Below are 23,611 nucleotides of genomic sequence, written 5' to 3'. Positions count from 1 at the left end.
AAATTACAAATGCTCAGAATCTATTCAGTTATGTTAGATTACTCACGTTTTGTGCACCGCTGCAATAACCTTCACCTACTACCTTGTCAAGATTTCTACTATTTTAGTCTCCTTTACATGGAAACTATACCGTATCTCTCATCACACTTGCTATCTTTGTCCAGAACCCTTTTCTTAAAAAAAATTTACTCTATCTTTTATGAGATACAATGCAGCTGATATTAATGGTGTGAGTACATATGGATCCTACAGTGATATAGTGATGTTCTCTTTTTTGATCTATATTTCTTTCATAATAATTCCAGGATTTTAATAGTGTAATATCTTTGTTGTAGAAGTGATGAATTAGGGACATGAGGCAAGCTCTGTAGGGAGATGTGTTTTACTCGGCAGATTGTTACAAACATAAAAAACAGATGAGTTTTCGAACACACAACCCTTTGTTGCTTGCTGCCACACAGCCCAGCTTGTGTCGTGGAGAGAAAGAGATGCACTTCACTCACAAGTGAGAAGCAGCAAGATACTTTATTGGTATAAAAGAGTGAGTTAACAAAGTTCAGTGGTAAATGCAACAGTGGTTTAACACGATTCACTGGCAGGGAACACTCGATTATTTACTGCATAGAGGACAGGGTCAGTCAAAACTGTTAGGGAGACACTCCCGTTGAGTCATGAGGTTCAGAGAGGACTTTCTTGCATTCTGAACTCCTCCTCAGAGAGGAGTCCAGATGCGGCTGGATCCAGACTTAGTCCCATACTTGGTCAATGGTTTATGTCTACAGGATTACATATGCGCAATCAATCTGTTAGATCACTTAGCTAAGATTACAAAGTTTCATCATGGTTATTCCCAATTCAATTACCGAGTATCTGATGCGATAAGGGTTCTCTCAGCCGCAAGGAGTAACCTTGAGAGGTGTCCCTACTCAAGGGAGATACTGGCATGCAGCCCACTGCTGTGCAGGAGAGCTCAAAGGGCTCTGGGCTGTCCGCTGTTTATGGAATAGATGATCACCCTGTAGTTGTATTTGCATACCACCAAGACGTCTGGGTCACTGTGCGGACAGCCCTTGGCTACTGTGTTGCCTTCCATCTCCCCAAAGTCTAGCTTAAGCCAAACGCAGCCATCACGACTGCCACTGGTGGTTATTGCTTAAGCAGGGCCAGGGCCGGGGGAGGGCACACTGCCACAGCATCCGAGTGTTGCATCTACCTCATCAACTAGTAGTGACTTTTCAAGTGATGTTTTCAGATAGTTGCCTACAGTAATTCCAAGAATTCCATTTTAAGTCATAATGGCTCATTTAGAACCCTCCATTTTGCACATGTGGCTTTCATACATGTTGGCACTACAGCTCACATTCTTTCAAGGTTTCCCACTATGCCATTCCTTTAGTCTCTTGATAACTATGTCTCTAAATACTTTGTATATCCTATGGTCAAATTCAAAAGACATTTGAAGGGTGCACTATGGCCTAGGAAACTATGAAATTTCTAGAAGAAGTGAGGAGTTGTGGAAGTCAGGCTTGCAGCTATATCACATTTTTCTGAAGTAATTCAGCCTACTACAAAATATTAATTTATACTGTTGACTAGTTTCATAAGAATATTGTTGAAATTAAACCATTAAAATGTAAACTGAAAAATCTTAAGATTAGACAAAAATTTTGAGGTTTTTCTTGGTTTTGGATTGAAAATATTAAATGCATAATAGTAACAGCTGTAATAGCATAACTTCACTGAATTAATGGAAAAGCTGCATCCACACAGTAACATGAGAGAGAATGGAAAAGTTTATGTCAAAACAGTTGACAAATGGATAGAAAAGACACACAGTGAACCTGAACTGATTTTTATTTATTGATCAGAATGATATCATATTAATTTTTCTGCAATAAACATGCATTATACTACTTTGGTATGTTTCAGTGAATCTAAGTGTCACCGTGACAGGTACTAGGAGTATCATAATGCCTGTTAACAATAGTCACAATGTTGTAGCAGTAAGGTAATCCAGTGATACTTTATAGGTGCAAAAATAGTTTCTTTAGTCATTCCTAAGGATAAATATAAGAAGTATAATAAACGTAACTGCTGAATACATTTATTGATTTTCTACAGCAACAATAATATTAGAGACATTGTTAAGACAGTGGGTTGATGTGAGAATGCCTTTTAATACCAATGATAGCCTCATTAAGTCAAATCTCTTTTCTTCAGAAACTATGGACTAGATACTAGTTTCTACAAAGCACATCAGATGAAAATTTCCTTGGAAAAATCCTGTGCTTACATTATATGCCGCTTATATTAGAACAAGAAACAGCTGATATTAATCCTAGCAAAGTAACAACCACAAAAAATAAGTTAATTTAGATGTAAAACATGAATTATTTGCAAAAAGGTAACAGAAAAAATGTTAATTACCAAAGCAGTTGTAGGAAATATGGATTATTTGTATTGTGGTTTTAAGACAATGTAAGACAGGGGTCTTACATATGAATTTCCACCTCTTTTATCTAATAACCTCTTCTTATAAAAGCTACTTTATCTTCTGATAGATGTTACTTTGTTTTTCTCACTCCATTCCACTCTCTCAGGGCAATGGTAACGGAAAGAGCATGAAGTTTTACTGTTTGTTCCCTTCTAAATTGTCATGGATGATTGAAATCTAGTCAGTCATGCAAAATTTCGTAAAATATTGTTATTATGAGATTTGAATGCCAAAATCCTCTTTTATGGAGGCATTGACAACACTCGTAAGTTTTCCAGAATAAAACTAAGTCTGCACTGGAGTTACTTTTATTTCTTGCCACCTTTCCAAAGAGTCTCCTGGTATAAAAGAAACAATGCAGCTTAAGTGGTCTAAGAGGTAGTTGTATCTCTAGCAATGCTCATATCTCCTTCTTATGTCATTTGCCAGAGGAAAATAGAAGTGATAATTTATAATCAGTACCATACCACGTTAGATTTATTCCAGCAGTGGTTACTTCTAATCTTTTCTGTCTGTATGAGTTCACACTTAAAAATCCTAATTAAGATAAAAATAAGGTAGATCACAATCATTTTGTCTTCCTGAGATCCCTTAATATGTCTTGGTTATTTTTACTTGCATACATCTAATGGACAGCTATGAATTCAGAGGTTAATTGAGTTATATTGATTAATATTACTTTTAAAATCCCATCTGATTAGTTAACAATAGTCAATCAATTCAAGAAAATTAATATATTTAAAAATATGATTACTCTTACACTGTTGGAAAAGATAACACAGGATATTTTATGTATAATCAGCAAAATATTGCAAAATATCTTAGCTGATTTTGCTGGTTCTGCGTAGCCAGGTTATTGTGTATATAATCATTCAATTACATTTGTGCATCTGATCAGATTTTTGAACACAATGGTAACACTTACTTTCCTGTCAAAGTATTGTAAATCATCCTACTAAATATTTCCAGCTTGTTATTGCCTGCATTTGCAAACGATCTACAGCATTTTTGTCTGTCTTAATCCTCATAAAAAATAACGTACAATAATTTTTTTTCCTGTTCAAAAACATTACATTTTTGATGTAATATTTGAGTGTACAATGGGTGCAGAAGAGAAAAAACATGTAAAGAAATTCTGTTACAGAAGCAGCCCCTGAAAAGAGAAGAATGATGATACTAACTATACTTGTCTGTTCAGAATAATGTTAAAATGTGGAAGCTTTTGTTCTGAAATGCAGTGTAGCACTAAAATTGATCCTGGGCACAATTCTCCTAGAAATTGCTAATTAGTACTCTCACTCTGAGTAATTGAAAGAACTATTGAATTTGTGCAATGCTTTACTAACTTCAAGGAAAATAAGAATATTTCATAATTTGAGAAAGATTAAGCAGAGAAGTAATTTAGCTTCGTATTCTAATTACACATCATTACCTTTACTATGCATGTTAGAATTGCCCAAATTCCTGATGCACATTTCTAAAAGCATGCTACCTCCTGTAGGTCTCAGAATATCAAGTAATCCTGATTATTGAAGTGAAGTGATTTTTAATGAGTGAACAGATAGCAACTTTTCCTGAAATCAATTTATGACTGTCATCTCATTTGCAGCTTAGGTGCCAGAAGTGATGTACTTTGCTCTGTAGTTCTCTCAACCTTGCTACTCACAAGATGATACTCTTATAATATAAGCTGTATTAATGTGTAATTCAAGGAAGCGTATGGTTGGTATGAGTTTTTACCCTAGATTTCTAGTGTCTTCTTCCCAACATTTACACACTTAGTGACAGTTCAGTACCTACTAGCTTTGAGTTCCAAAGTAAGCAGGTTAAAGTCATAAGCTGACATTTCAAAAGTCAGATGCTCTAGGATTACAGTTATAATTTTAATGAAGAATTTATGCTTTTTTCCCCCTACACCGAACTGAGAACAAAAATTAGACTTAGGGAGGTCCCTGGAAGTTTGTTTAAATAATAAAACTGTCTTTCCTCAGACTGTGGAGGACAAAGTAGCACCTTTGTCATGAAAGCACCAACCACTTTCCCGTTTTTCACCTACAGATTTTGAAAGAGTTTGTGGACTCATAAGCACGGTTGCTTTGTTTTTTTCTGCACCCTTTCCATTCATTCCCTTCAGAAATTGCCTCCTGAATATTATGTGCAACATAAAACATTTGTTTTCTAATAATGTACAGCATTGAGAACAAGAAGAAATTTATGAACACATACAAGATTGTGATGTTATTTAAAAACTTACTCTAGTCTCTGTAATATCTTTACTGTATAAGATTCTCATTAACCATGAAGTCCAGTTGTCGTGTTCTAATCTTCTCCCTCAAAACTTATGAATGTTTCCACTATTACTCACAGAGCAAAGAGCTACTTTCATCCATTCTTGGTTCTGAAACCACAGATAGATTTGGAATTCAAATAAGTCTGATAGAGAGACATTCTTCACGGTTTTGGTTTCCAATGTATTGATTTGGAATTGACTTCTCAGTAGCATGAACATTCCACTAAACTAATTGCAGCTATGAAATATGGTTTAAACTTTGAAATAAGTAGTTTCTATTTCAGAATAGAAAATTTAAGATAGAGGACCATGTAATTCTCATTGCTTCACTGTCATAAATCTAGTGTAAGTCTTGACATAATTTGGTTTACTCCATACTTACACTGGGTTGAATGACCGAAAAATAAAAGCACTTTCTAGGACATATAAGCAGAGAAAAATTTTGAAGAAAACATTTCACTTGAAATGTTAATGGCTTCTTGTTCTGTGAACAGTTAAACAAGTAAAAAGAATAATAATTTTGTGTCCTATAAAGTAATTGAAATTTCAGTGAAATGTTTCTCATGCACATCTGTATGTACAGAGCAGTAGTAAGTACAAGATAATCATTATTTTCATTATTCAACAATATGTCAACAAAAAGGAAAACCTACACATGCAATCTACTAATGTCATGCATATTGGTAATATGATTAGGCTGGGTAGTCTAGATAGAGTGTTTTTGGAATCTGTGTTTCAGAAAAGATTACAAAATTTCAGACAGTGTAAATAAAACAAATTAACTTGAAAGTGGGAGAGGAGAAAACAATTTGTAAACATTCAAATTTTAGACCATTAAAAAGAAAGAGAACATTCTAAAGTTGTGGTGAAATTAAGTCCTAATTATACTAGGGGTAGAAAACATTCCAATAAATTACTTATACCTCAGAATTACCAGTTAATTAATGGGAGAAAGAGCTTGGCAATGTTGACAATGTTTTGGAAGAAAGATTTTGTAATCAGGAGATTTTGTAATCCTTTCATTAACAGATTTCACCCACAGGTCTTCATTGTTTTCTGCCTTCTCATCCATCCACTCATCATCTGTTTTGCTGTTGAAAGTCAGAAAAAAGTCTATTCTAGCACCTGTTGCTTTGAGATTTAAGGCTCTTTGACACTTTGGATTTTTATTACTAGATAACCTTATTTTTCTGTACCCCATGTACATAGGGTCAGAGCTGACAGCTACAGGGCTAAATAGTCCGTGGCAACTGAGTATAGAGACTTATCACTGTTAGAACCATAGCTACCCTTTAAGGGAACAGAAGAATTTGCTTCTGTTTCAAAATGCAAAAAAAAGAAAGCATATTTTAAAATTGCCAAACTTCTGTGTACAGAAATATCTTTGTCCACATGACTTACAAATTTACGGGTTTTTTAATGATTAGCATCCAGAAGTACTGTTTTGCAAATGCAAATGAGAAAAATTTGCCAAGGCTGAATACAGTCTGAAAGTATAGTGGAATCAAATACTGTGAATTCATCTCAAAAAAAATAGGCCGTTTTGTTGATGAAACTGAATATTTAGTGGCAAACCACATGATTTAAGTCTTAAAATCAATTAATTCAAGGCTTATTCCAAAAGTATTAGTACAATGAAACAATGCTCTAAGAGAAACCTCATATTTTATTCTGGGAAGGCACTTAAAAATATCTTCTTAACATCAGGAAATGTTAAATGATTCGAAGTGGTTGCCAAAAGCATAATAGAAAAAGCCTGTTACTCTAAAAGCAAAAAAAAAAAACCTACCTGAATCTTTCTTCCATCTTCACAGTTCTATGGTCCACAGGCAGTTATCTCCTTATTTCCTGCTGCGCTAATCCTGACTTTATCTTTCCTAAATTCCAGAAAGATTTTGATGTTTCAATCAAAATCAGAGCATTTAAAAAGTACTACCTTCCTTTTGTTACAGTCTGTGTCATCAGAACAGAGCACAGAATGTTGATGAGGCATGCCAGTCAAAATGCCCAGTCAAAATTCAGACATCCAACTTCAAAAATGCCGTATTTTAATATACTTACTGATCTTTCGGTCATATTCACATGAAGTTAATAAGAAAAAAAAAATAATTCTGTTACAAACAAAACTTTAAAAGCCATTGAGAATCAGCTTTTCTGGATTTTAGATAGTTTTCCATCTGGTTCAAATCAATATCTTTTTGCTGCAAAGCACAACGTAGATCATTTAAGTGTTCTTTGGAAGCACTGGGAAAACATTAGGATGTCATAATAACTCTACATTTACAATACAAGGTATTTTATTCCATAGAAATAACACAAATTATTAGATAAGAGAACTCAGGTACCAAAATTTTAGGATCAGAAGGTATGGTAACATTGCTGTAAAAAAACTCATAGTGTATTCAAGTCACTGTTCTTTCATTGTATTTTGTAGCAAGAATACATTCATTTCTCTGCTCTTTTTCAAATTAATACTTATTATTTTCATGCATATGTATTAACTAAAAAAAGTTACTTGATTCAGTTAGGGAAGGATAAGCCTGCATATTTAATCTGTCATATAGAACATTCTTGGCTGTTGCAAATCATGCAAAACAGGGCACATCATTATTTATACAAGACAAAAAAACAGTGGTGGCTTCCTTGCCTGTAAAAGTTACTTTTATCTGGACTTCTGTAAGACCTTTGACATGGTACCCCCAACATCCTTCTCTCTGAATTGGAATGATAAGGATTTGATGGGTGGGCTGTTCGGTGGATAAAGAATTCTTTGCACAGCTGGATCCAGAGTGTAGTGGTCAATGACTTAATGTCCAGATGGTGATTAATGACAAGTTGTGTCCCTCAGGGGCCTGTATCGGGACCAGCACTGTTTAATGTCTTCATCAGTGACCTAGACAGAAGGATCAAGTGCACCCTCAGCAAGTTTGCAGACGGCACCAAGCTGAGCAGTGCGATTGACATGTGAGGGACAGCATGCCATCCAGAGGGACCTGGGCAAACTCAAGAACTGGGCCCATGTGAACCTCATGAGATTTAAAAAGGACAAGTGCAGGGTCCTGCACCTGGATCAAGACAATCCCCAGTAGTAATACTGGCTGGGGCATGATGTGATTGAGACCAGCCCTGCCAAGAAGGACTTGGGAGCACTGGTGGATGAAAAAGTTGGACATGAGATGACAATGTTCTCTCATGGCCCAGAAGGTCAACCAAGTCCTGGGCTACATCAAAATAAGCATAGCCAGCAGGTCAAGGGAGGTGAATCTGCCCCTCTACTCCACTCTTGTGAGACCCTACCTGGAGTATTAAATCCAGCCCTGGAGCCCTCAGCACAGGAAAGACATGGACCCATTGGAGTGGGTCCAGAGGAGGGCCATAAAAATGATCAGAGGGATGGAACACATCTCCTATGAGGAAAGGCTGAGAGAGTGGGGGTTGTTTAGCCTGGAGAAGAAAAGGCTCTGGGGAGAGCTTATTGTGGCCTTTCACTACTTAAAGGGGGCTTATAAGAAAGACGGGGACACAAACTTTTTAGAAGGGCCTGTTGCAATAGGACAAGGAGTAATAGTTTTAAACAAAAAGTGGATAGATTTGGACTAGATATAAGGAACAAATTTTTTACAATGAAGGTAGTGAAACACTGGCACAGGTTGCACAGAGAAGTTGTGGATTCGCCCTCCCTGGCAGTGTTGAAGGCCAGGTTGGTCGGGGCTTCGAGCAACCTGATGTAGTGGTTGATGTTCCTGATCATTGAAGGGGGCTTGGAATTAGATTACCTTTAAAGGTGCCTTCCAATCCAAACTATTCTATAATTCTATGACAGATAAGACTACTACGAGCACTAAGTCAGTCCTGTCAATTGACGGTATGGAACATCTCTTCATAATAACATCTATCTATCCAAGTATTTGGGGGAGGAGTTTTATGACAATAGGCTATAAAATAAAGTTTGGAAAAGAGAAGGTGAATAAGAGTCAAATTGTTTTTCTGACACAAGAACTGGGTATAACTGGTTTTATTAAATTACTTTGGAAGCTAAATATATATCTTTACTAAAAGTAGAATTTGGTCTGTACATTTTGATCCAAAGTAATTTGATGATTCAAGCTAACTTTGGATTAGGCTGTAATACAGTGAAATTTAGTGATTTTTTTTTCCTTCTCAATATACAGTCCATTTAGGTGTCAAGAAGAAGGTATAAATCTTTTCACTTGATATGTATTCTACGTAGTTTATTAAAAAGCTGTCTGTTGTTCTTGCAATGTTTTGAAACATTTCCTTCATTCTTTCATGGGTTTTTCTCTGTTTCAATTTTACCTAGCCTGACCCATCTATTGAATTACTTTGCCTGTGTTGAATGGTTTAGTTGTTGTGTTCTTTATCTAGTTGTTTGTTTTCTTTTTCTAGCTGTGATTCATAAGAGACACTGTTTCAGTTTTACATTTCAACATAAGTTGATTCTTTATGTTGATACTGCATTTTTTATGTTTGTAATTTCAAAACCACTTAAAATCTTAACTCAAAGTCTAAACTGTAAAAAGCAGGGATTCATTTCAGTCAAAAAAGCAAAAGACATACAAATCAGTTTTTCCAAGTACAGAAAAATAGAAGGAATTGAACAGAAAATTTTCTAATGATAGATTGTCAGAAAGAAATAGCACCAGAAAAGGATGATGCGACTTGAGGATGGTGTCATCCAAACAGTCATGGGTTCTGACAATATGGTATAAATGAAAGCTTTATTGAGGCAGTAGGAAAGATGAACACCACCACGCCCATACAGCAACTCACCCAATCTCTGACAGCAAACACAGGATCACAAGCAATCCGTGGCTCCAGTGGACTGCCAGAGACACTTGGTGTCTGGGTCATCTGGCTGCAACAGCGAATTGTGCAAACGCCTTTTGAATGTGGGTGAGAGTCGTGCTGCAGCTTGGCTCCACCAATGGTAGTGTGATTTGAGAAGATCATACCTTATGTGAATAATGTGGGAGTGTTGTGGTTTAACCCTGTCTACACTGACGATGTCCATGAGGGGGCAGGGTGCTGGCAGTCTGTGTCTGCTGCTGACATTTGTCTGGGGGCAGGATGTCAGGGGACAGAGTCTCAGATGACACAGTGAAGGTATACAGATAAGTACAACCTTTTCTATTCTTAAATCTAAATGCTTCTTCAGTTGGTAATTTCACAGAACTTTGGAGGTATAAATATTTTTAGTTGTAAATATTAATTTGAGTGGTTCATAAGAAATAAGTTATTCTGCAAATAAGCTATATTTTCCCTTTCCATAAATTAATAGAAACAAATGTCAATTAACCCAAATTTGAACACACTAAGGAATGTTTTGACTTCTATTTCCTAAAAAAATATTTAAATCTATGAAGTAGTTGCAAACTCTTCTATATATTGATTTTCTGCAAGTTGCTGTTTCTTTTCTGAAAAAAAAACCTTTTATAAATGAGAAAAGGAGAATGGAATAGATAATGACAATGAAAACAGCAACTTCCAGCTGACAGTGCAAAAATTCTTGATACGAATCTTAGTTCAAGCAGATATTAGAATGAACACACAAAACACCTCTCAGTCTACGAGTATCTTTGTATTGAAAACAAGCAAGTAATAATTTTATATATTTCCATTGAAAAATGGTAACATTTCTGTTTAGTCAACCAGCTCATGAGAAAAGACAGAACAGTTCTGCACAGATTCTTTAAGACACGATTTATGATGGTTCATAATGACCACATACAAAAAATTAACGGCACAGAAGAAACGTATATTGAACCGCTAGAAAACTTCACACGTTGATTAATGTTTGAAGAGACAAACCACTCTAATCTTTTTGTTGTCTTCCCACAATCTCATTCTCCACTTTTGAGAACTCTGAGGCATATAAAGCAGTGAGACCATCAAACAGAGGCTGATACGTACGTATTTTGGGGTAAAACAAATAAACAGGAGAGGGATATTGACATTTCTTAATAAGATTGATGGGATTGCTGTTATATATGTCACTCTGAAGTATTTGAATTCTTTCTCTCCAGTTGAGATGTCACTGCAATGCCGAAGTCTTTCCAGTCAAAATGTGAGAGTTTCATCACAGAACCTGTTCAGTATCTCTTTTATTAAGGAACTCTTCTTTGGTGACTGGAGATGAAGAATTAGTGATTACTGATAATTAGAGAATGTTGGGCACTAAGCAGGATACATCCATATTCTTCATCTGCTTGATACTAACAGCAGAAACATGCCGCTATATCAAGACTTGCGATACAGACCTTTATTCAATCAGTCTGTGAAAGCCTGGAAATAATAGAAGGTGCAAGTGGGGGAAAATATGTTCTAAAGCAATAGTTTCTGGCTCAAAACTCTCCAAGACAGATATTTTTGATGTCTTTCTGCAGTACCTACATTCATGCATCTGCATTTATGTATTATGGCAATAAGAATAGAAGAGTAACCTGGCCATGGTCCCTTATGATTTTCAAACTCTGTCTTGTTTTACATACTGAATCCAATTTGTACTTTATGAACATGAGTAATATTTTTTCTTCAAGTTCAGTTTCTAAAGTGATATTTTTGACTCAGCTCAATATTTCTAGTCCATTCCAACTGGAATAATAGTATTGCTTTCTATTCTTAATACAAGTTTCTAAAAAATTTGAATAATGTCAATATTGATATCGTATTAAAGTTTTCCCTAGAAAGTGAAAATGTTAAAAAGCTTTTGAGACAATCATATCATTTACTTCTTATGAATGTGTGTTTTCTAGAAGGTCTGTGAAATATCCTGGTTTGAAATAAAGAGAGAACATTCTGCTAGTCAGTCAGCATGAAGTATCAGCTCTTTCCCTTGGCAATACTGAAGAAAGATGGTTTCCTTGGGGGAAAGCCACATTTCATCAGCTCAGCATTAGGGGTGACATTTTCATATAGTACATTTGGTGTCAAACATAAGTTACATCAGTGTTGACAACTGTGAGATCTCTTTGGGAAATACTGCAGATGAAAATATTAACATTTATTGTTCTTACACATCAAACTGTTGCTTTGAGAAAGTCAAAGTGGAATAAGGAAGTCCAAGAAGATTAAAAAAAAAACAAAACTGTAAAAGGATGCATCATCTGCATAAAAATATTATCTGAGAACAAAACCTGTCAGAATGACTACTAATGATATGATGTATTGAGAGAGAATAAAAAAGAGGCTGAGACAAGACTGGTAATAATTATAAAAGGATTCAAATAGGCCCTGTTTAAACAATGCAGGGAACGATCAATGAATCAAGTATCATTCAAGACAAGTAAGATCAGCAAAAGTGAGTCCCAAGTGATATCTCAGACTATCTAACAAGATCTGATAATTAATAATGACAACTGCGGAGGAGGTTTCTACTTTAATAAACAAATCTTATCAGAGGCTTAGTTAAGAGGTTGTTTGCAGAGCATTTTATTTTCCTTCCTGAGACAAGACTATTACAAGAGACAGTATTGATCATAAGATAAATACTGTAGATGCATCAAAAATTTTAGGTATAAATCAATTAATTGATTGAGGTCAGCAATTATAAAACAGGTAAAAGTAGAATTTTGTTTAATTTGTTAATACAGTGTTATTCAATTGAATGTTCTTTTTTCATTCTCACTGGAATGTGAGGTCAGCAAAGAAATTTCCGATCTGCTTTCTGAAAGAAGCACAAAAAAAATAAATAATTTCAAGAGAATAGTATAATAACAATTACTAAAAATCTTACCATAACTTATGGTCTGATTCTTGTTAAATGTTTGAGCTTCTTTGAATTATAGTTTTAGTGTTTACCACTATTATAAGTCTTCCTTCTATTATGATTCTCCATTTCACCTATGTCACTGCCAATAGATTTTTGCAACCTGTGTACCAGTCAACCTTTATCTGCATTGCTGTTTTTAGAAACTTATATTAAATAAACTTTATTGGTTCTTCATCTAGTATACCAGCATTTGAAGGCAGTTTTTCTAGACCAAGATGATGAAAAATGCTGCTTTCTTTACTTGTCTTCCAGACATTAAAATGTTCTTGGGCAAAATTGGTTGTTCATTACTGGCTAGTGCTTTGAACATGGTTAGTAATGCATGGCCATTGATTATCTTCATTTTTATTTTTACAGTGTTACACTTGGCTTGGTAACGTATCTCTAGAACCCATTCATTACTGAGAATAGAGTTTTTTAATTCCGAGTCCATATAGCAGTTACTGTTCGTGTCTTTTACAACCTCACTTACACTTGGTTATGTAAGATTTGGATGTTCCATTTCCAGTTGGTGTGGGCTGGATTTTGCTTTTTAGTAGATGACAAAAATAAGTGGATTCACTTATTAGTTATTTGTCTTGATGATGTAAATTCTGGTCCTACAGATAAAGTCTTGATTTCTTTAGATTCAGAGAAAAGATTCTATGGTTCTCAGTAAAGATAGATTTTTTTCCTTCTGTATTTAGTATGGAAGACATTTGACTGGCATACTTTGAATTAACATCCTTCAGCCTTATCAAATTTAATACTGGCTCTGCTTACCAGCCCTTATAGAGGTATATCCTGACAGATGTTGAATGTCTTCAGCTCCCAACTCTACTGAAGCTAAAGGGACTTAAGAACAGTATAAGATTATCTCTGCAATGGTTAAAATAAAAAGAGAAAAATAAATTCCTGAAGGCGTTGAAAAATTTTGGCAGAAGATGTGGGTGAGCTATTATTGATTTGTACCAACTTCAGGCCTAAATGTATCATAACATTCTTAAATATTACTTGAATTTCTGTCATTTCCACTTTTGCATTGCCGAATAACAGTGTAGCAATGCATATGTATCACAGAAAAACAGTAAATGTGATATTATTTAGTTCACTTAAATCCTACCTTGCAGCTAAATAGGCTCCTGGACTACTTTTTCCAAAAATTGACAGAAAAAATGGAAAATGTCCAAAGGACTTTGCAATCCATGAAGTGAATGGCCAAGAAAAGAAATTTATTTACAGTATTCAGACTTCTTTACAGCCACAGCGGCAGTAGTCTGAACTATGGTCCGTTATAGAGTTAGGAATTAGCTTTCAATTTGAAATCAGTAATGTGTTGTACAAAGTCACTGCTTAGTAGTCCCTAGAATGTTTTGAGACAGAGTCTTTCTGATAGATCTAAGTACAAGAGAGCTTCATAGGCTTTGTCTGGTGATAATGAATTGACTGAAAAGAGAAGAACTGATGAGGTATTGTGAACTATAGCTTCTAACAAATTCTGTCTAGTAGATATTCCTTTACTCTCTCAGAGGCCTTCATCATATCTGTATGGTTTCCATATGGTGCTTATGGTTATGTGATTTGTTCCTTTAAGAACAGTGATCTCTTTTTAATAGAATAAATAAGAATAAACAGAATAAATAAAGAAAAGAAGTTATAAATAGTTATAATTCCTGCTGGATGCCCGTTACACTATCACAAGTTATTCTAATAACCCTTCTTAGTGATAAGATTAATCTTCAATAATTAAACTTTATTTATAAATTACATTCGTAATTTTAATGGGATTGTGTTCTTATATTCATTCTCAGAATTTCGTCATGTTACTGTGCAATAACCTGAAGAAATGCTTAGCAATCTTTTCTTCCCGTATCTGAATATACAATATAGTTTAATAATTTTGTTATCCAATGTATCTGAAAAAAAAAGGTTTAGAATATGAAACATTAAAAATTATAGTATTAAAGACTGTAAATGTAGCACTGCTTCAGATAACATCTATTTTATTTCTTAGTAGTATGAAATAGAAACTTTTTGAAATCTCAAGGTATTACCTAGTTCATCCTCTGAGTCTAGAAAAGGATCAAATATGACTAAGCAATTTTTATCAGATGTTTGTACAAACTGAAATGTAGGAAAATGTAGAGATGGAATATATACTTAGGTAACTTCTGTTAATGTTCATTTGTGCTTATAAAGAGAAGTTGATCTTAATCTTCAACCTAAAGTTTTCTTCCTGATTTTTAGTCACCCTACTTCCTGTATTTCCTTTAGCACATGTGGAGAATTAATTCCCTCATTCCCACATGCATCTAACCTAATCTAAAAGTTTTGTTTTATCTTCTTCAGTGCTTTTCATTTTACTCAGCTTCACTTGTTTACATGGTATGTCTATATCTACTCAGGCTTAGACCAGGTGCCTCAGATCCCACTGTCATCAATGAAAATGAAATTGATACAACAATGTAAGTACTAAATAAACACAGGTATCTCTTTTGTTTTCATTCTTTCAGATATTTTCTGCAATACATCAAGATCATCTTGAATGTGTCTTCTATAAAACCTTGATTTACTTCATTTCCCTTAAATTCAGTTTTATATGGTCTGCTGATTTTAAAGAATTACTCCTGATATTGCAGTTTCAGTCTATGATTGAAATATTGGCTAATATCTGGATAAGAATAACAGTAAACTAAGTATTTTGTTGGTTTTAGTCTTAAGCTACAGTACTTGTGTAATATTTTCTTCTCTTTTTATGTTCCTTGCCATTCATACCCCATCACAAACTTAGCTTCTTTTATTTTGTTCCACAAATACAGATTGGTTAGTTTCATTACCAGCAATGTGACCTATTTTATGCTGTCACTTCCACACCTTGTCTTTTGTGAGCTGAAACACCTGGAATTTTGCAAAGTTAGTTTCTTACTTCATATTTTTCCTTAGGATTAGGATATATTAGGAAAGTGCCTATACTTTTAATATTAATGCTTGGATTTTCCAGCCGCACTGGACTTTTTTCACTTTTAATATTCTTTTCCCATCTCACTGATTCTACCAAAAACTGTGTTTTGAAATATTTTGTACTTTTTTTTTGTTGGCCTCTCTGCAATTTTAACGATTCCATTTACTTTTCTTTGCCCTCTGTCAGAGTCCATTACTCTCTGAACAGGTACTTTTAGATATTCCGTGCATGGAGGATGTAATGTTAAATATTAAATTTGCTTATTAAAGATACTTGATGTTACACAATATTTCTGATTTAGCAGAGTTATACAAAATATACTGCATAATACAATACAAATGTAAGGTGTACTTAGTAAAATATAGCAATGGCAATGCCCAGTCCAATCACAATACCAACGTGATTCCTATTACTTGACTCTATAATATGCTAAGAGTCATGATTCTGGGTGTGCCCAGCCATTGGGATGGAATGCATGGGTTGAAACCAGCTGAAGCCCACTGCTCTCTGAAATTCTTTTGTTAATTACTTATTTTTCATACTCTTTGTTGTGCTGAACCATGTATTCACTCCCTGCCTTGCTGGTCTGGCAAACTCAGGGAGGCACTCACACTGATTTAATGCACTCAGATGTTGATAGCTGTCTATCCGAAAGAAAGTCCACCTTCTCATTCTCTTTGTGTTGAGTTACAGTCAGCTTCTTTGCAACAGCTGTGTGCAGTCACAGCCTGCATTATTCCCTGAGCTTCACAGGAATATCTTTACCCGTCTCCTCTGAGCCTTGTTCCACTGTAAGATTTTATGAGTAAATAATACCCTTCTCTTTCCTAACTTTTTCTTCAATATAAAAATAACCATTACAATCAAGGCCATAAGCACGCATTTTAAAAACTCATTTGCTACTCTGTAGCTATTGGTTATATTTGGTTTGTTGTTTTTCCCCAACAAAATCCTGGGAAAATTCCTATCGTCCAGATGATTCTGCCAGTTTCTCACTAAATTCTTATCAGTCTGAAGAGTTTCTCATCCATTTCATCTTCACAGTATAGTGACATACAATGTCTCCAGGAGCAATGTCCTTCTTCAGCTAATTCATGTTTAAAATGCAAAGAAGACCTTTTTTCCAAGATTTCAGAACTGATCCACATAACAGAGGCTGTGTTTGATTATTTTTATAGTATCCATATCATTAGTTACTAAATTGAACTACAGTAATTTGGTTCAAATATCTTCTTGCACAGGTGCTTGATGATGGACCTATTTGATGGGAAGTTCATTAAGAAAGTTTCAGATAAATACATCCCACACATATCCATATGTATAAATATTGATCTTTTTGGCATTTGTGGCATACTGCTCTTTTGAGCTTTCGTTTGATGCTAGGCCATTCTACTACACCCTGCATGTATCTGAGCATTAGCATACAGAAAGTAATAGAGTTGTTTTATAAAATGATTAAATCATTATTGTTATGCAATATTAAGAGTTATTATTTCTCCAGGTTCCAAGACTTGCCCTGTAGAACTGCCTGTAAATTGTAAACAGGACCTCTTAACCATGAAGGAATATCTTACATTTCTGCAGACAAAGCAAAGTGATGATTTGATGATAATGCTTAAGTTTCCAGCTTTATGCTTGTTCTGTTCTATAGCAGTGTAACTGGCCTGTTAAGGTGTTCGGTTAAAATGTATTGTTCTGTGTTAAATACATTTTATTTGGCTTTGGATTCTGAATCCCTGCCAGTTCCATTCAGTCTAGGTAGTCAAGAAGAGAGCTATATGAAAAAAAGTACAGGTAACTATTAAGATAGTGCTCCATGACTTTGTTTCGAGTTCTCTGTAATGAGGACCAATCAACAATGTTGTCATAATACACTATTTTTGTCAAATTAACAGCTTTAGGTATAGGGTAATTAAGAACTTTTAAACTTATTTTTTTTTAAACCTACATATGACAAGTAGTATTATTATTAATTATTATTTTTATTGTTTTTATAATTTATCTTAATCTTTATTTCACTTGACAAAAGATGTCAACAAATGAGTGAAAAACCTCTGTTTTAGGAAAAAAAAGTTATGTGTATTTTCTATGCATAACATTGTTTCGAAAATTGAATTTAATATTTTTCAGACAGATAAATGTTTTCCACGACTCCCCCCAAAGAAGCCAAAAACAAAATGAGAGAAATAATCAACTGTGTTAGCAATAAGAATAACCGTGTAATTTTTGTTGGCTGTAAAATGAGTGTGGCCAGTTCTTTTTATTCCCTGTAAGTTTAGGTATCATATACATTCACATTTTCAAATTTTCTAATCTTTATCACTAATTTCCAATTATGGAACATGTAGAAATCTAGGTTTAACATTTTATTATTATTTGAAAAAAATTTAAGATATAACTGAAACATTAAGAAGTCGTACAAAGTCTACTAATGAGATCAAATTTGACCAACTAAAAGACTAAATTTTAATGTATACTTCTTTTAAACATTTAAATGGCTGCTTGGGTTGGCAAGCGAATCCCTTCCCGGCCTCCCTCACCTCCCCAGTTGCCCTTAAGCAACAGATCGGGGCTCTGGAACGTGAGGGACTGGCCACAGAGGATGCGGGTGAAGGTCCATCTAGGTGGTTGCCTAGGATGAGTCGGTCAGCCCCACATATTACGACTGCCTCGGCAAAGAAAAAAAAGGAGGGTAATCATCATAGACGATTCCCTTCTGCGGGGAACAGAGGGCCCGATATGCTGATCAGACCCATCCCACAGGGAAGTCTGCTGCCTCCCTGGGACCCGAGTTAGGGATGTTGCTCGGAAACTCCCTGGTCTGGTGCAGCCCTCTGGTTGTTACCCGCTCTTGGTAATGCAGGATGGCAGGGACAAGATTGCGAAGAGGAGTCCCAAGCCCATCAAAAGGAACTTCAGGGCATTGGGGCGACAGGTTGACGGATCAGGGGCGAAGGTGGTGTTTTCCTCAATCCCATCAGTGGCAGGGAACAGCACTGAAAGGGGAAGGAAAAGTCAACTGATTAACACGTGGCAGAAAGACTGATGCCATCGGTGGAATTTTGGTTTCTTTGATCATGGGGAGGTGTACACGGCACCGGGCCTGATGGCGACAGATGGAGTCCAGCTATCTCAAAGAGGAAAAAGGATTCTTTCCCAGGAGCTGGCAGGGCTCATTGAGAGGGCTTTAAACTAGGTTCACAAGGGGGAAGGGGACATCACTCAGCTCACTAGGGATGAGCCCAGGCTTGGTGTGCCAGTGTCAGGGGTGAGACCGACAACTCAGCTCAAGTTCATCTACACCAATGCACGTAGCATGGGCAATAAACAGGAGGAGCTGGAAGCCACTCTACAGCAGGACAGCTACGACTTGGTCGCTATGACAGAAACGTGGTGGGACAGCTTGCATGACTGGAATGCTGTCATGTACGGCTACAGATTTTTTAGGAAAGACAGGCAAACAAGGCAAGGTGGTGGAGCTCCTCTGTATGTGAGGGAGCAACTGGAATGCATTGAGCTCTGTCTGGGGGCGGATGAAGAACGAGTCAAGAGCTTATGGGTTAGAAATAAGGGACAGCCTCCTATGGGAGATGTTATGGTGGATGTGTACTACAGGCCACCTGACAAGGAGAAGAAAGTTGATGAGGCCTTCTACAAGCAGCTGAAAGCAGCCTCACAGTAACAGGCCCTGGTTCTCATGGTGGACTTCAACCACCCTGACATCAGCTGGGAAGACCATACAGCCAGGCACATGCAATCCAGGAGGTTCCTGCAGAGCATCAATGATAGCTTTCTGATGCAAGTGGTGGAGGAACCAACAAGGAAAGGCACTCTGTTGGACCATGTACTAACAAACAAGGAGGGACAGGTTGACGATGTGCAGGTTGGAGGTAGACTCAGCTGCAGCGACCATGAAATGGTGGAGTTCAGGATCCTGCATGGAAGAAGCAGGGCGATAAGCAGGATCAAAACCTTGGACTTCAGGAGAGCTAAATTTGGCTTCTTCAAGGAGCTATTTGGAGGAATCCCATGAGTCAGGGCTCTCGAAGGCAAGGGGATCCAAGAGTTCCGGTCGCTGTTTAAACATCACTTTCTCCATGCTCAGGAGCGGTGCATCCCCCTGAGAAAGAAATCGAGCAAAGGAGGCTGGAGACCCACATGGATGAGCAAGGAGCTTCTAGCGGAGATCAGGTGGAAGAGAAAGGTCCATGGAATGTGGAAAGAGGGGCAGGCCACTTGGGAAGAGTACAGGAACGTGGTCAGAGCGTGCAGGGATGCGATGAGGAAGGCCAAGGCCCACCTGGAATTGAAGCTGGCAAGGGATGTCAAAAACAACAAGAAGGGCTTCTTCAACTACATCAGCAGCAAAAGGAAGACTAGGGAAAATGTGGGGCCGCTGCTGAATGAGGCAGGTGTCCTGGTGACGGAGGATGCAGAGAAGGCAGAGCTACTGAAGGCCTTCTTTGCTTCAGTCTTCAGTGCTAAGACTGGCCCTCAGGAATCCCAGGCCCCGGAGGTAAGAGAAGAAGCCTACAGAGAGGACGACTTTCCCTTGGTCGAGGAGGTCTGTGTGAGGGATCGCTTAAGCGATCTGGACGTCCACAAATCCATGGGCCCCGATGGAATGCATCCACGAGTGCTGAGGGAGCTGGCGGATGTCATTGCTGAGCCACTCTCCATCATCTCTGAGAGGTCCTGGAGGACAGGAGAGGTGCCTGAGGACTGGAGAAAGGCCAATGTCACTCCAATCTTCAAAAAGGGCAGGAAGGAGGACCCGGGGAACTACAGGCCGTTCAGCCTCACCTCCATCCCGGGAAAGGTGATGGAGCAGCTCATTGTAGAGGTCATCGTCAAGCAAGTGGAGGAAAAGAAGGTTATCAGGGGTAGTCAGCATGGATTCACCAAGGGGAAATCACGCCTGACCAATCTGATAACATTCTACGATGGCATGACTGGCTGGGTAGATGAGGGGAGAGCCGTGGATGTTGTCTACCTCAACTTCAGCAAGGCTTTTGACACTGTCTCAAATAACATCGTCCTAGGGAAGCTCAGGAAGTGTGAGCTGGATGAGTGGTTGGTGAGGTGGACTGAGAACTGGCTGAATGGCAGAGCTCAGAGGGTTGTCATCAGCAGTGCAGAGTCTAGGTGGAGTCCTGTAACTAGTGGTGTCCCCCAGGGGTCAGTACTGGGCCCAGTCTTGTTTAACTTCTTCATCAATGACCTGGATGAAGAGTTAGAATGTACCCTCAGCAAGTTTGCTGATGACACAAAACTGAGAGGAGTGGTGGATACACGAGAAGGCTGTGCTGCCATCAAGCAAGACCTGGACAGGCTGGAGAGTTGGGCAGAGAGGAACCTGATGAAATTCAACAAGGGCAGGTGCAGGGTCCTGCACCTGGGGGGGAAGAACCCCATGCACCAGTACAGGCTTGGGGCAGACCTGCTGGAGAGCAGCTCTGCAGAGAGGGACCTGGGTGTCCTGGTGTACGACAAGTTGACCTTAAGTCAGCAGTGTGCCTTGGTTGCCAAGAAGGTCAATCATAAAATCATAGAAAGTTTTGGGTCAGAAGGGACCCCTAGAGGTCATCTAGTCCAACCCCCCCGCAGTGAGCAGGGACACTGCTAACAAGATCAGGTTGCTCAGAGCCCTGTCCAACCTTGTCTTGAATGTTTCCAGGGATGGGGCCTCCACTACCTCTCTGGGCAACCCGTTCCAGTGTTTCACCACCCTCATTGTAAAAAATTTCTTCCTTATATCCAGCCTAAATATATCCTGTTTTAGTTTAAAACCATTACCCCTCATCCTGTCACTGCTGTCTACTAAAAAGATTGTCCCCATCTTTCCTATAGGCTCCCTTTAAGTACTGAAAGGCTGCAATCAGGTCTCCGCACAGCCTTCTCTTCTCCAGGCTGAACAAGCCCAACTCTCTCAGCCTGTCCTCATAGAAGAGGTGCTCCAGCCCTCGGATAATTTTTGTAGCCCTCCTTTGGACCCGCTCCAACAGTTCCATGTCCTTCTTGTGCTGAGGGCTCCAGAGCCGAACGCAGTACTCCAGGCGAGGTCTCACCAGAGCAGAGTAGAGAGGCAGAATCATCTCTCTCGACCTGCTGGTCATGCTTCTCCTGATTCAGCCCAGGACACGGTTGGCCCTCTGGGCTGCCAGCTCACATTGCCAGCTCATGTTCAGCCTTTCGTCTATCAGTACCCCCAAGTCCCTCTCAGCAGAGCTGCTCTCAATCCTTTCATCCCCCAGCCTGTCTTGATAGCGGGGATTACCTCGACCCAGGTATAGGACCTTACACTTGGCCTTGTTGAACCTCATGAGGTTCACACAGGCCCACCTCTCCAGCTTGTCCAGGTCCCTCTGGATGGCATCCCGTCCTTCTGGTGTCTCAATCGTACCACTCAGCTTGGTGTCATCTGCAGAGTTGCTGAGGGTACACTCGATGTCGCTGTCCATGTCGTTGATAAATATATTGAACAGCACCGGTCCCGGTACGGACCCCTGAGGGACTCCACTCATCACTGGTCTCCATCCGGACATTGAGCCATTGACCACTACCCTTTGGCTGCAACCATCCAACCAATTCCTTATCCACCAAACAGTCCACCCATCAAATCCATGGCTCTCCAATTTAGAGAGAAGGATGTTGTGGTGGACCATGTCAAAGGCTTTTCAAAAATCCAGATAGATGACATCCATAGGTTTTCCCTTGTCCACTCTTGTTGTTACACCATCATAGAAAGCCACTAGGTTAGTGAGGCAGGACTTGCCCTTGGTGAAGCCATGATGGCTGTCTTGAATCACCTCCCTGGCCTCCATGTGCCTTAGCATACCTTCTAGGAAGACCTGTTTCATGATCTTCCCAGGCACAGAGGTGAGGCTGACAGGTTGGTAGTTCCCAGGGTCTTCCTTTCTACCCTTTTTGAAAAGGAGCACAATATTTCCCTTTTTCCAGTGACTGGGGACTTCCCCTGACTGCCATGACTTTTCAAATATCATGGGGAGTGGCTTGGCAACTACGTCAGCCTGTTCCCTCAGGACTCTGGGATGCATCTCATCAGGTTCCATGGACTTCTGTATGTTTAGGTTCCTCAGGTGGTCCCGAACCTGGTCATCACTTACAGCTGAAGGGATTTTACCCTTCTGGTCTCCTTCATGCCATACATCGACTCGGGAGGGGTGAGGAGAGAGGTTGCCAGTGAAGACTGAGGCGAAAAAGTTGTTGAGTACCTCAGCTTTCTCCTCATCTGCTGTTGCCAGTTTGCCGGTCTCGCTCATGAGCGGGGGTACGCTTTCTTTGACCATCTTTTTCCAGCTGACATACCTGTAGAAGCCCTTGTTATTTTTCGCATCCCTTGCCAAGTTCAGCTCCAGCTGTGCCTTGACTTTCCTGACCCCATCCCTACACAACCAGGCAGCTTCCCTATACTTTTCCCAGGAAGTCAGTCGCTGTTTCCACTGCCTGTGCAGTTCCCTCTTCTTCCTTAGTTTGACCAGCATCTCTTGTCTTAGCCATGCCAGTCTCTTCCTTTCTCTGCCTGAGTTCTTACACTTGGGGACCGAGAGCTCTTGCGCTCTCTGGAATACATCTTTAAAGACCTGCCAGCTCTGTTCTGTTCCCCTGTCCCTGAGGACCGTTTCCCAGGGAGACCTTCTGACTATCTCCTTGAAGAGCTGGAAATTTTCCCTCCTAAAATTTAGGGTCCTGACTATGCTCTTCATTATTCCCATTTCCCTCCGTAGCATTAGTTCCACCAGTGCGTGGTCACTGCAACCCAGGCTGCCTCCGATCTTGACATCCCCAATGAGCTCACTCGCATTGGTGAGTGGGATCCTGGGATGCAGTAAGAAGAGTGTGGCCAGCAGGTCGAGGGAGGTTCTCCTTCCCTTCTACTCAGCCCTAGTGAGGCCCCATCTGGAGTACTGTGTCCACTTCTGGGCTCCCCACTTAAAGAAATATGAGGAGCCACTGGAGAGAGTCCAGCGGAGGGCTACGAGAATGATGAGGGGACTGGAGCATCTCTCCTACGAGAAAAGGCTGAGGGAGCTGGGCTTGTTTAGTCTGAAGAAGGCTGAGGGGACCTTATAAATA

Source organism: Opisthocomus hoazin, chromosome 5 (assembly GCF_030867145.1).
Source record: "Opisthocomus hoazin isolate bOpiHoa1 chromosome 5, bOpiHoa1.hap1, whole genome shotgun sequence".
NCBI lineage: Eukaryota > Metazoa > Chordata > Aves > Opisthocomiformes > Opisthocomidae > Opisthocomus > Opisthocomus hoazin.
The sequence above is the reverse complement of the archived record's forward strand: the minus strand, read 5'-3'. Positions refer to the sequence as shown.